The sequence below is a fragment of the Octopus sinensis genome, linkage group LG19 (assembly GCF_006345805.1).
Source record: "Octopus sinensis linkage group LG19, ASM634580v1, whole genome shotgun sequence".
Taxonomy (NCBI): domain Eukaryota; kingdom Metazoa; phylum Mollusca; class Cephalopoda; order Octopoda; family Octopodidae; genus Octopus; species Octopus sinensis.
In genome coordinates, this window is record NC_043015.1 from 24,467,260 (window position 1) to 24,482,259 (window position 15,000).

General features: G+C 37.8%; 1 protein-coding gene and 1 long non-coding RNA gene across 2 annotated transcripts in view; one reads left to right on the forward strand and one right to left on the reverse strand.

The window, feature by feature from the left end:
* LOC115222188 (coiled-coil domain-containing protein 39-like) overlaps positions 1-15,000 on the reverse strand; it is a 1,476,917-nt gene that overhangs the window by 386,493 nt on the left and 1,075,424 nt on the right. The window lies entirely within an intron of this gene.
* LOC118767218 lies at positions 7,640-9,183 on the forward strand. The gene is made up of 3 exons (XR_005003124.1): positions 7,640-7,650; positions 7,824-7,828; positions 9,053-9,183. It is a non-coding gene; the product is annotated as an uncharacterized LOC118767218 (long non-coding RNA).

Sequence of the window (15,000 nt, forward strand, 5' to 3'; positions counted from 1 at the left end):
AACTTAGATAAACTTAGATATGTTTCGACCAGAGATTGGTCCAGGCCATGTCTAACTTAATAGCACCACCTGATAGGATTATTCGAATCCTGTTTAAGTCAAGTTTTGTTCAAGTAGTGAGTTCTTGTTGGGTGAGTTGTATCCAGTTTTGTTCAAGTAGTGAGTTCTTGTTGGGTGAGTTGTATCCAGTTTTGTTCAAGTAGTGAGTTCTTGTTGGGTGAGTTGTATCCAATTATGGGTGGCTTATCTGGTATTCTTTGAAGGAATCTATCCAGACTCTGTTTGAAGTTGATGGGATCCTTTTCCTCTTTGATCTCCCTCGGGACAATGTTAAATAGGGCAGGGCCTGTTGAGGAAAAGAAATTATGTTGCAGTGTACGTGTATGTTGTGATCTTGAATTTGGCAGGGGACGCATAGCCCGTGATCCAAGTCTTGGATGAACCTTGAAGCTAATGTTTAGGTCGTTTGGGCAAAGTTGGCGGTATATTTTCCAAATCGTACAAATGATGTACCGCTCACGGCGACGCTGGAGGGAGTAAAGTTTCAAGGCTTTAAGGCGATCCCAATAATCGAGAGCAGCCATGCCTTCAATTTGTTTAGTGAGAGCCCTCTGGAGTGACTCAATTCTGGAGATGTTTTGTCTTGTGTGAGGAGACCACAGTGGGCAGCAGTATTCAAGGTGTGGCCGTACAAAGGAGGAAAAAAGTGGTATGATGACACCTTGTTCTCTGGACCGGAAAGTTCTTAAGATCCAGGAACTCATCCTACGAGCTATATCGACCTTCTTGTTGATGTGTGCACTCCAACTGAGATCGTCATCAACAATTACACCCAGGTCTCTGATATTGTTAGAGGCTGTGAGCGGTTCCCCTGAAGGAAGAGAGTATGGTTGTTTTAGTGAGGAATTTCTTCCAAAATGCATCAGCTCAAATTTTCCCTCATTCAGTTGCATTTTGTTTCTGTCTGCCCATTGACTCACAGCATATAGATCAGACTGGAGTTGAGTTCGGTCTGCTTCTTCATTGACGATTTGCTGGAGCTTAGTGTCATCAGCGAATATTTTCACTTTGCAGTGATGTACGACACTGGAAAGGTCGTTTACGTAAATTATGAAGAGTAGCGGACCCAAAACAGTTCCCTGGGGAACACCGCTGGTGACTTTTGCTGGGTTTGAGTGGACTCCATCAACTACAACATGTTGTGTCCTATTCGCCAGGAAATACTGAATCCAGCGTAGAACTTTTCCACGGATTCCAACATTTGCCAATTTTGAGAGTAGGATGTTATGGTCTACCCTGTCGAACGCTTTACTGAAGTCAAGATATATGACGTCAGAGTTCGATCCTGTTCCCAAGGCTTTGAGTACATCTTCAATATGGTGTAAGAGTTGTGTTAGACAGTCCCTGCCACAGCGAAAGCCATGCTGATTTGAATTTAGGAGTTTGTGGGTCTCCAGGAAGTCAGCTATCCTTGATCTTAACACTCTTTCAAACACTTTAATGATGTGGGAGGTGAGTGAGATTGGGCGATAGTTGACTGCGAGGGATCTGTTTCCCTGTTTGAAAACCGGGATGACCGACTGGGATAGAAACTGTTTCGGTATATAACCTGCGTCTAACGAGTTTCTCCAGAGGTTGGTCAGAGGGACTGCAAGTTGATATCTACATTCCTTCAGGAGACTAGCGGGAAATCTATCAGGGCCTACAGCAGAGTAATGTTTGACCTCATTTATTGCTGCTACGATGTCAGAGGCAGTGAAGGTTATGTCTGCGATTTTGTGTTGGGAGTCAACTTCGTTCGTTTCCCTCACATCAATATCAGTGGGAACACTGAAGACAGAGCAGTATTGTTTCTGCAGTATTTCTGCCATTTCTTTAGCATCGTGTTGGGGAATGCCGTTATCATCAATCAATGGCCCAATGGGTGAGACAGTGGTTCTATGCTTATTTGCATAAGAATAGAACACTTTTGGGTTCTGTTTGATGTTTTTGATTACCCATTGTTCCTCCATAGCTCTTTGATTTTCAATGGAGGTTTTCATGTTAGTCTGCAGATGAAGTTTTTCCAGCTCTAGTCTTTTCATTGTTGTTGAATGTGGATGTTGTGTGTGGGAATATTTTAATTGGTTGATTTTTTTGTTGAGTCTTTTGATGCGCCTGGTGAGTGTTTTTTTTCTTTTTAGGGAGCCGGTTTCTGTTTGTGTTAGTAGATTTCTTGGGAGCGTGTTTAGAGCATATATAGGTGACAATGGTTTCAAAGTGCTGCCACGCGGTCTCAATATGAGGGGAATTGAGAGTAAAAGACCAGTCGATGGAAGACAGATCCTTTCTGATTGTTCCCCAGTCCGCTTTGTGGAAGGTTATGTTGTCAAATGGGTGCCATGGAGTTGGATTGGCTGGTTTGGTTTTTATATGTCGGGAATTAAGATTGCAGAGTACCATGTCGTGGTCTGAGAGGAGAGTTTTTTCGACTGAAATGCTGTGAACGTAGCTAGAGTGATTGGTCAATACCAGATCCAAGATCGTTTTATTCTGTCTCGTTGGTTCAAGCACTAGCTGAGTCAGGAAATACTCATCCATCAGATTAAAGAGCAGTTCTGCTGCTGCCCTATCTGATGTAGAGCACTTGCCTAACTTCGGAGTATTTGTGGGCCAGTTCACATGAGGGAGGTTAAAATCACCCATCACTAGTATGTTTCCGGAGTGGTACTTCCGACGGAAGGACTTGACTTTGCTAAGGCACTCTTCAAAGTACTTTAGAGGTGCCTGGGGAGGCCTGTAAAGACCAACAATGGTTATGTCCTTGGCTTTGTTGTATAGTGATACCGATTCACAGTAGTCATTGGAAAATGTGTCCTTCGCATCAAGTGAAAAGGAGTCATGGATAAAGATAGCTGTCCCTCCCTTATTTCGGTCTGTGCGATCCGCACGAACAATGGTGAAATCTTTTATTTTCACCTCTGCGTCCATATGGGTGTTGTTCAGGTGAGTCTCGGTAAGGATAAAGAAAGGGAAGCAATGTGCCATTTCGGCAAGCCAACTCTCTATATATGGGATTTTCCATTTTTGGGCAATAATTGATGGGTTGATGCCACGTACATTTAACAGGAATGTCGAGGTAAGGGAAGTTGGTAATGGGTGAGTGGTCCTTGTGATTTGCATAGATGGTTGGTGATGGCTCGCTGGATCTCCTGGCTTAGGTCGGCCTTCATATTTTCCAGGTATGTCAGTAAAAAATATATAAAGGATTGAGGTAACTCCTCCAGAAGATATAGAGTCAAAATTAAAAGAAGAGTGCCATTGTCATCTAGTGAACGATATTTCGACATCTCGTGTCTTCAACAGGTTCAAAAAATAATTTTGTCAATCTACTTCATTTTGGTTAAATATCGTTCACTAGATGACAATAGTAATCTTCTTTTAATTTGGACTCTATATCTTATTGAGGCGTTACCTCAATCTTTTATATATTAACCAAAATGAAGTAGATTGACAAAATTATCATTTGAACCTGTTGAAGATACGAGATGTCGAAATATCGTTCACTGGATGACAATGGCACTCTTCTTTTTTTTTTTTTTTGACTTATTATTATTATTTTGGTTTGGCTCAGGTTCGGTCTTATTCCTGGAAGGATTTATGTGGGTAGCGGGTTATTATCTATAACCTTAGGTATCCATAATTTTTCAGCAGTCTTTCATGTGCTTAGAACCCTCATTATTATTATTATTATTATTATTATCATTATTATTGCGAACTGGCATAATTATTAGCATGCCTGACAAAACACCTAACGGCATTTCGCCCGTTTTCACGCTTTGAATTCACATTTCACTGGGGTTGACTTCGCCTTTCATCGTTTCGGGGTCGATAAAATAAGGACCAGTTGAGCTGAAATCGACTTACTCCCTGCCTCGAAATTGCTGACATTGACCCAAAATTTGAAATCATTATTATTTTTTTTTTCTCTTCTTACAAATTTGCTTCCATTTCTTGCCGAGTGTCTTCCCGACTCATAGGGCAAAGAAACTCATAGTATACATCGGTAGGCCATTAAACTAAACTCACTAGTTCGTTAATTTTTTTTTTTTAAGTTAAATTAAAATACATGGGTAATAATAGTTCTCACATCGACAATGCTCTTCTCAATACGTGTGATGTACCAGTTAAGACAATCTTTTGCACTTCTTGCAGGGATGGTAAGCCAGGGATCATTCTCATATAATTTCGGTTCCCTTCTTGATCATTCCTAGTGCTCCTACGATCACTGGTATTGTAACCGCCTTGAGATGCCACATTTTCTCAATTTCAATGAGCAGGTCTTTATATTTTCTGAGCTTGTCAAACTCTTTCGCCGAGATATTATGATCACAGGGGATGCTCATGTCGATCAATAAGCAAACTTTATTGTTTTGGTCTTTCACAACAATATCTGGTTTATTGGCTTTGATGGTTCGGTATGTATGTACTGGAAAGTCCCACAGAATCGTTACATTTTATTATTATTATTATTATTATTAAGTAATGTCGGTGCTACTACTACCTCGTTTCCAAGGTTCCAAGTCACTGAAATTAATCTAACATGTCAAGAATATGCTTTACCAAGATGAAAAGTGAAAGTGCCCTCTCCACTATAAAACGAAAGTCGTTTTTAACTAAAGAAAGTTAAAAGAGTCTTCAATGGCTATACTTTTAATGTTCGCCATGTCATGCGATGACGTACACAAGATAAAGTTTTTCATAAAGTAATGTATTCAAAAAGGCAATTTCTTGCGATAAGCTCCCTTGAGATACACTTCTATAGATATCCTTCTATATGAGTAAGGTAAAGCTTTCCTAAATCTTTACATACACATCACGACGAGAGCAAATACATATGCGAAGAAGACAGAAAATAGGCATTTTCTGTATTAGCTGTTAATCCTTCTCTCTTCTATTAATATTTGTAGCTCTCGATTAACTAAAATATATGCTTTGTCCACTGATTCTTTTTATAACCATATTTATGCTGAAATATTCTGTCTTTATTTCAGTTCATGTTTGAAATAATGGCATTGAAAGGAGTGGTCTCTGGTGATTTCAGGAGTTTCATTAAATATTCGGTGGATGCTGTCCCGACATTGTCATACGATACACTGTTACACTGATCAATGATAGCAATACCATCATAGAACGCCATAGGACATAGTTTTCATTCTAGTCTTCACTATCTTACTTCGGTCCTTAATTCTTTTCTTTTGTGCTAAATGACAGTTTTGCCTTTCGACAAATAATTTCGTTTCCGTACGGCGCTGGAAATACATAAACGCCAAAATACTTGCTCAACATAATTATTATACGTCTATAAAAATAGTAATCAGATACCACGTATCTGGAAGTGATATTCTTAATCACACAGCCACGACTGTGTCTATATTAAGCTATATTTATTTTTCATATAAATTATGTACACATGAATTGGCAGAGTTGTGTAATTTGAATCTCATCTAAGTCTTTTTTGTTTCTTTGAGGAAAATGCAAATCAAAAACTGTATTCGAGTGAGTGAACGTATGTACACACACGCACACATGAATATAGACGGGGAATGAAAACAAAGAGACTGAGATAGAATGATTGCGAGGGGGTGGAGTGCGCCGCGTGTGTGTATATACATATATATGTAAAGAGAGAGAGTGTGTGTGTGGGACAGATAGATAGGCAGACAAACAGTAAGAGAGATGGATAGATAGATAGATAGATAGATAGATAGATAGATAGATAGATAGATAGATAGATAGATAGATAGATAGATAGACAGACAAATAGACTGATAGATAGATAGGTAGACAGATATAGATATAGATAGATAGATTGATAGATAGATGATAGATAGATGATAGATAGATGATAGATAGATAGATAGATAGATAGATAGATAGATAGATAGATAGATAGATAGATAGATAGATAGATAGATAGATAGAAATATGGATAGACAGACAGACAGATAGATAGATACAGTATGGATAACTAGAAAGATAAACAAACAGACAGACAGACAGACAGACAGACAGACAGACAGACAGACAGACAGACAGACAGATAGATAGATAGATAGATAGATAGATAGATAGATAGATAGATAGATAGATAGATAGATAGATAGATAGATAGATAGATAGATATTTTAGTATTGTAACTGAAATCATCACTAGTTTTTCGAAATTAAATTCTCGAGAATAACCATAGTAGAATAAAGATCAGCTGGAGAGAGGGGAGGAGTATAAAGTGAGAGACATATGGAACAGATTGCACAAACGTGTTAAAAGAAAGATTAAGACAGTACCATATTGTTTACTACAATTACAAGGAGGTAACAGAAACTAGAGAAGTGGGGGAAATCAAACTTATAGCGTGTGTCATGTGGAAAAGGTGAACTAATAAGTGTTGACGTTTGAAGGTCATCCATTACAAAAGATGACCAATAGAAACATGGGGTTGGGGAAAGTGGTGGTGGTGATGGTGATGATAGATATTGCAATGCTAGAATTGTGTCGTGAAGGCTCATGGCATCGTGGTTAGAGTATTCGGCTGACGGTCGTGATTTTGATTCCCGCGAAGCGCTGTGTCCTTGAGCAAAACACATATATCACGTTGCTTCACTCAGCTGGCAAAAATGAGTTGTACCTGTAATTCACAAGGATCAGCATTGTCACATTCTGCGCCATTCTGAATCCTCTCAGAACTTCGTTAAGGGAACGCATGTGTGGAGTGCTCAGTTGCTTGCACGTTAATTTTACGAGCAGCTTGTTCCCTTAACCGGATCAACTGGAACCTTCGTCGTCGTCGTCGTCGTAACCGACGGAATGCCAGTTAATTGAAATGTGTGAAAGGACAAAAATGGCAAGGAATCGGGACAAGTGTTTAGATGTATGTCTCATAATATGCGAAGTCAAGCACTAAAATAATTCTTATTATACAGCAGCAATATGATAACAATATTTGTTACGTATCCACTTTTATCAACCAAAAAATCTTTTTTATGCTGAAACCTAATATCAATTATTGGTGTAGAGTTTTATATTCGTAAAACATATTTCCCAATATGTTAATTAATAGTTAACTTATTCATGTTTAACTACGTTGCCTAGAACATCATATAACTTCAGCAGCTAACATTAAAATTGTGACAGAGAAAACACCATAGCTGTGAAATTATATATCTGTCTGTCTGTCTGCTCTCGGGAGATACACTACAACATCTCATTAATAAAGTGTCCAAGTTATTTTAGAATCTGATTACAATGAGTGCTAATACTGTATGGCGCCAAAAGTTAAGTTTTGTAAACTTTGGATTACACGATGCTTCAACTCGAAACTAGCTTATACAGAGAAAAAACAAACAAGTATATCTCATACCCCAAACAGGAATCGTGCCAAGTAAAATAACGACAGGGATAATTCTAAGTGAAATCTAAAATGAATACACGTTTTTCATTAAGATGCAGGAGTGGCCGTGTGGTTACGAACTTTGATCACCATGGTTACGGTTGCGAGCCTCTTGTCTGGCACTTTGGGCATGTGTCTTCTGGAGTAACTGAAAAAAGCTTTGTGAGTGGATTTGGTTGTGTATATGTGTGTCTGTATGATATATTCCCATGTATGTATATGTGTTTGTGTCTCCTTTTCTTGACACATCACGTGACAATTTGTAAATGAGCGTAGCCATATAACATTAGGAGTGTCGTTCTTTACCAAACCTCCACGGAAACAGGTCCTACAATTAAGAACGATTGCTTGAAAACAGGTGAGGCTTGATCGTTAGAAAGACATTCGGTCGAAGAATATGTACCAGAGCTATTACTATCTGATCGATGCAAACATGGAAAAGTGGACGTTAAAAGGATCTGTGCTAAGAGACGCAGGCGTGTGTGGTAAGACGTTTGCACGCCATGTTACATGGTTCCGGGTTCAGAGCAACAGCATGGCACCTTGGGCAAGTGTTTTCTACGAGTCACGATCCAAGCAAAGCCTTGTAAGTGGATTTGTTCGAAAGAATCTAAAAGAAGCCCGTCGTACATGTGTGTGTGTTTGTGTGTGTCTATGTGTGTGTTTGTTCTCCGCCATCCATTGACAACCGTTGTTGGTGAGTTTAAATCCCCGTCAATAAGCGCCTCAAAAAAAGAGACCGATAGAATAAGTACTAGGCTTTAAAAAACAAGTAAGTACAGGGTTGCTTCATTCGACAAAAGCTCTTCAAGGAGAGTGTTACAGCATAACCGCAGTCAAATGACTCAAACAAGTATTCTCTCTCTCTCTCTCTCTCTCTCTCTTTCTGTATACATACATATATATATATATACATATATATATATATATATACATACATATATATATATATTATATATATATATATATACATACATATATATATATATATATATATATATACATATATATATATATATATATATATATATGGAGGCGCAATGACCTAGTGGTTAGGGCAGCGGACTCGCGGTCGCAGAATCACGGTTTCGATTCCCAGACCGGGCGTTGTGAGTGTTTATTGAGCGAAAACACCTAAAAGCTCCACGAGGCTCCGGCAGGGGGTGGTGATCCCTGCTGTACTCTTCCACCACTCTTTCTCCCACTCTTTCTTCTGTTGGCCTGCTCGCTTAGCCAGCGGGGTGGAGTCATTCGAAGGCTAAAACAATGCGAACGCATTGTGACCAGCGATGTGTAACAACATCTGATGGTCTGGTCGGTCAAGTGATCACGTGATATATATATATATTCCCCACAGTTAGGGCTAAACACAAAGGAGACAAACAAGGACAGACAAAGAGATTAAGTCGATTATATCGACCCCAGTGCGTAACTGGTACTTATTTAATCAACCCCGAAAGGATGGAATGCAAAGTCGGCCTCGGCGGAATTTGAACTCAGAACGTAACGGCAGATGAATTACTGCTAGGCATTTCGCCCGGCGTGCTAACGATTCTGCCAGCTCACCGCCCTACCTACCTACCTACCTATTTATCTATCTATCTATCTATCTATCTATCTAAGAAATTAACTGCGTAAAAGTCAATGCAAAGATTACTCCATCCAATGAGAGTTCAATATTACTAAATGTTTCAGCTACATGTACTTATTGCTCTACTAATAGTTTCCCATACATGCGTATGTTCATCAGGCGCCAGTCGCCTGATAATACGCACTGATAATACTTGGAAATGGATGTCTGGCGTTCGACCTGATAATAATATAAATAATAAATATATGCATATATGCATTCATATATGTACATACCTACATATATATGTATATATACAGTCACGTCTTGTCCCTACTTTCGAAACGCGGAATAGATAAAACAGGGGACAACTGACGAAGGGACTATTTTTATGATGCCTGCCTCGTTTCTGTATTTCTTTCTTTCGTTGTTCAAAAAAGGTTCATTTTCTATGTTTTTGTTTTTTATGTTCTCGTTTCTCATTTTGTCTATGTTTTTTTTAATATCCTGTACCCATATATGCATGTATATATACATATATATGTAGCTCTGTACATATATGTATGTATATATACATATATATATAACGGGAAGCTTTATGAAAATAGACAAAAGACGAAGGCAGGTGGAAAACAAACAAACAATTGTATTAGTATGGCGCTCAGGAAATATAAATAAAACAAGTCTTTAACGTTTCGAGCCTACGCTCTTCAACAGAAAGATACACAGAGAGAAAAAAACACAGAAAGAAGGAGAGAAAAAAATGCGTGCAGTAACTAACACACACACACATACAAACACACACAATTACGACGATGATTGAAAGTAGACGATAAAGGAATGTGTGAACACGAATTAGAGGACTAAAACAAGGAAGATAAGAAAAGTTAATTATTTATTAGATTAGTAAGATGTAGAGAAAGATTATTCGCTGCTCATCCGGAAACATGAAACAAAATATGACAAAATATTTCACTTCCGCTTGCTGAGATTTAAATTAATGGGTAAATTAAGAACGAATATTAATTTTACTTGATTATACAAAAATTTCCGAATTCGTTTTGATGGCGTTTGTAACCATTTTGAAAGGGATAAAGTTGAGTTGTGATACTAATGCCTTTTCTACGAGTATTAATGTACCAATAATGTGCATAAGCTTTCCATTAGCGGTCTGATACCAAAATGAGAAACCAATTTTGAAAGGCAACCAGTTGGTAGAACAGTTACTCCACCAGACAAAATGTTTAGCAGCGTTTCCTCTGGCTATTTATGTTCTGAATTCAAATTCTGCTGAGGGCGACTTTACCTTTTACTCTTTCGGAGTCGATAAAAAAAATTACTTGGTGAAAAGTATGGTCGATGTAATCGAATAACCTCTCTCTACCTTGTGTCAAAATCTGAAGCAAGTTCATTCGACCAAACAAAAATTTCGGCCTTTCTTTAAACGGCAAATGGCGTCGGTTGCTGCTGTAAGAGAGATAAAGTCGATTTCGTAATGTAGATGCCTTTTCTATGAGAATTAATGTTCGAATAACGCGGATAAGCTTTCCATTGTCGGCCAATAGAATGTGACGAATATAAATATAAATTTGTCGGACGAAAATCGGAATAAGTGACGTTTAAATTTTTCCAAGGGCATCTGCTGCGATCCAAACTAAATCTGATTTCTCTGGGAATCGCCTGACATCAACATATTCACTTCTTGTCTCAATATCATCATTCTGATTTAACAATCATCTTCCAATTTGGCATGAGTTGAACAGTTTGCCAGAATCTGACGGATCCAAAACCTGCATCGCGCTCTCCTCTGTCTGTTTTGGCATGATTTCCACAACTGGATAGCCCATCTAACGCCAACCACTTTACAGAATACACTGGGTGTTTTCTCCATACCACCAGCACTAGTGAAGTTGCCATGTATCTTGTAAGACCACAAAATTCAAATGAGGGTGGGAGGAGAGCAACTTTGTGAGTATAAAGTATGGGAAGTGAGAAGGAGGGTGGGGTAAGCAGGTTTTTGACAAAGAGCTACTTGGTTACTCACCTTTAGGAGAAGATAGAGAAAGCTCATAAGGAGCTGCAAATCGAAGTGGTTTCTCGGGGAGTGAAGCGAGTACTAGTGTGTTAGGACAGCGGGACAAGGTCAGTCGATCGGTAGAGATTTGTAGGTGTGTATGAGGGGGGGGGCAGAAAATGGTGGGAGTTGAAAGATTGGCAACAGCTACAAAAATGGGAAGGATAAGAGGGAAGATATAAGGAATGAGGGGTGACCGATGATGGGAGTGTTGAGGAAGTTACAGGGGTGTAGAAGTTAAATAACACATAAACCACACTAATATCGAAAGTCTTGGAATGATAGCAAAATTCATTAGTGCAGTCTGGACTATTGTTTAAGCGATACACATAGAATCGGAAATCAAAAGTCCGTGGTAGACAGATAAGCCAAAACCCCACGATTTTGTAGAATTCAGCAGATGGTGGTAGCGGCGGGAGTGATTGTACATACAAAGACTTGGGTTAGGTTTGACTAGCAGCCTGAGTTAAAACAAGAGAAAGATTTATGAGACAAACAAATAAAAGAGCAACGGAAGCATCAGATTTTGTATGTCATTGTGCGTCCATAGTAGTTGCTTGAGAACTGTACATGTTCATGGTTAGAGTTATTTACATTAATGGGAGGGATTATCATTAAGTGAGTCTTATAATCGATGCAATGTTCAAACTGTAGAGCTTCTTAAAGATAAGATTGGAAGGAAAAGAATAAAACAAAAAATGATTATGAAACCTGAAAATATATGATGAATATACTTTACTTGTGAATAAGAAGTTACAATATACGCGATATATCTCTAATATTCATTTATTTCTTATAGTTGTAAGGATTCTACTGAAGAAGACGAAATCATAAATGAATCTCCGGCAGAAATAAGGCGGTGCATCTAATTCAAGAATGCTTACTATTTCTAGAAAAGAAGGATAAATATTTATCAACTCGCACACACACACACACACACACACACACACACACAGTGCCGTACAAATGTCTTCGGCCACATTAAACTATTGCAAATTTCTACTAATTGCCAACTTATAGGTGGATATTTCGCATTACTTTTTTTACAGATGAAACATTCGCCCTGTTAGAGTCTTTTCCATACCTAATCGTTTTATTTTGTAGTAGGGATTCTGAATGAGAGGGAAAGACGCGAGATGACCACCAAAAATGGTCGTGCAAAATTTTCGGCACCTCACATAAACCCATCGCGGTACAGTGTTTTCAAACGGAAAAATGTCTATAATGAAAGTTTATCACATAATATTCATTTCAGTAGCTTCCCTTAGGTTGAATAATTGCGTCAATGCCCCTGAGAAGAAATGCGTACGAACCCTTCACCATCTTCACAGATATTAGATGCCATTCTCTGTGGATGAGCTCCCACAACTCGTCACCGTTGCGGCGTGGATTCTTCTGACGAACTCTTCTCTTTAGTTCTGTCCACATTTCCTCGAGGATATTTAAGTCAACGCTCTGAATTGGACACCCCTTCATCAGCCAGACTCTGTTAGGTTGCCCGCGATTTGTGGCATGGAGCTCCGTCATGCTGAAAAATCTCACCTACATTCAAGTCTGCTATCAAATTGTTCTTCAGCAACAGGATGTATTTGGCACTATTCAAATTACCATCAATTTTAACCAACTTTCTTGAACCATCATTCTTTATGTATCCCCAAAGCATCAGACACCTACTCCCAAACCTCACTGTTTTCGTCGTGTAACGTGGGTCGTTTCACTTTCTAATAAAAGAAGATTTGTCAGAAGGCCTTCAGGAAAGCAAAGCGACCCACATCACACTTAAAAGAAGAGTTCGTCAGAAGAACCCACACAACGGTGAAGAGTTGTGGCAGCTCAGCCACAGAGAATGGTATCTCATATCTGTGAAAATGGTGAAGGATTTGTACACATCTGTTTCCAGGTGCATTGAAGCAATTATTCAATTAAGGAAAGCCATACGAAATATTAACAATGTATGGTAACTTCTTGAAATGAACATTATGTAATAAATTTTCATTATAGACATTTTTCTGTTTTAAAACACTATATATTGATGGCTCTATGTGAGGTGGGCAAAAACCTTTGTACGGCTATTTTGTTGGTCGTCTCGCATCTCTCCTTCTCATTCAGAACCCCTACAAGAAAACGTAATGATTAGGTATGGAAATGACTTCAGGGCCAATGTTTCGTCTAAAAAAAACAATACGAAACAGCCACTTGTAAGTTGGTAATTAATAGAAATTTACAATAGTTTAAACTGGGTGCTGACTTTTGCACAGTAGTGTACAGACACACACACACACACACACACACACGCACACACACATATAGATGGATGCATATGTGCATGTATGTGTATATGTGTGTTTGTGTGTATCTGTGTGGGGTGTGTAAGGTAAAACGAGAAAAAAAAGCGTTGTATCTGCTAATGGAATGCAACATTAGACATTTCAGGTTCGACAAATATATTTGTATGCCAAACGTAGTAAGCCACACAAAACAAGAATAAATATCCGTTTTGTTCATCTTAGATAAGGTGTTTTATACAAAGATACAATTCTCCTTACATGACTTTCTGTTTCTCAAAGAATTATTTTAATTTTGAAATCCAGTGAATCAGATTAAGAGCGAAGAATATCTTTGACAATATCAAAGTCAACTGATTCCACTCAAGCAATGTTCCAGAGTACGCGACTAAAGCATTATCGTGATGTATATACACCTTGAACAGGATAGTTAAAGCAGTTTTCATCTGAAATAGCACCTTTTTATGACACACAGTGCTTAGAAACACACATCATATCAGTGGGAGATCAAACTTCGTCTTCTATCGGAGGCTACATGTCTCATATAGGCATGTGGCTAGCTGTAAATAAACATCATTTACAAAGCCCAACAAATCCGAAATGCATTTGGCGTTCTTGCTAGCTTTTACCGAGAAGAGCTTTTTGTCTTTCTTCGAAATATATTGCATCTTTAAACAAATAACGTCCACAAGATATTTCATCTCGGGCAAAAACCGTAGTAACTTTCCTATCAAATGTGCTTATACATTCGGAACGGTACTACTTCTATTGCGTATACTCAGGTTTCTAATAATATTTACATTAACAAGTAATCTATTACTTTATAATTTGGCTGCTATATGGTATCAACCACACTCAAAACGAAATATAAAAAGTTTGTATTTATAATGAAGTAAGTCTGTGAGAGCAGATTCATTACTTAATATTTTAATATTTTTAGACATCATATAACAATATCTTTTTTTTTTATTTACATTGTAAAAGATTGTTTCGCCTGTTTCTCCTAAACAAGTGTTTTCACTTTTAAATAATACACCATTTCGTATTCAGAAGTTACTGTTTACAAATATATTCCTTTTTAAATAATGTATATGAAGGTTAACGATAAAATATATTACTGTAAGGGCAAAATGTATCACATTACCACAAATACAACATAGATTCGATTCCTTTTTATGCATACATATATGTGTGTGTGTGTGCGTGTGCGTGTGTGTGTGAGTATACATATATATGTATATATACATACATACATATATATATATATATATATATATATATATATATATATGTATGCATGTATGTATACATATATATGAATGTGTGTGTGTGTGTGTGTGTGTGGCTTCATTTCCTTTAAGAAATAAATACTGGAAGAACTAATTTATATACATTTATGTTAATGGAGCGAAGGTTACTTTTAAAGCTATCAGTTTGAATTATTTTTCACGTCGTATATTGTTCTTGCGAAAGAAAATATTTCTCATAAATTCGATACTTCAAATTTGCTTTTAAAAAAGAGTATATTATATTTTCTGAAAACGTTTCTTCATATTCAACTTTTTCTTTATATTAGCTGGAAAAAGTTATTCCAAAAGTAAAATAAAACCCTTTTGGGAAAGAAGGAATACTTGGTCTCAGA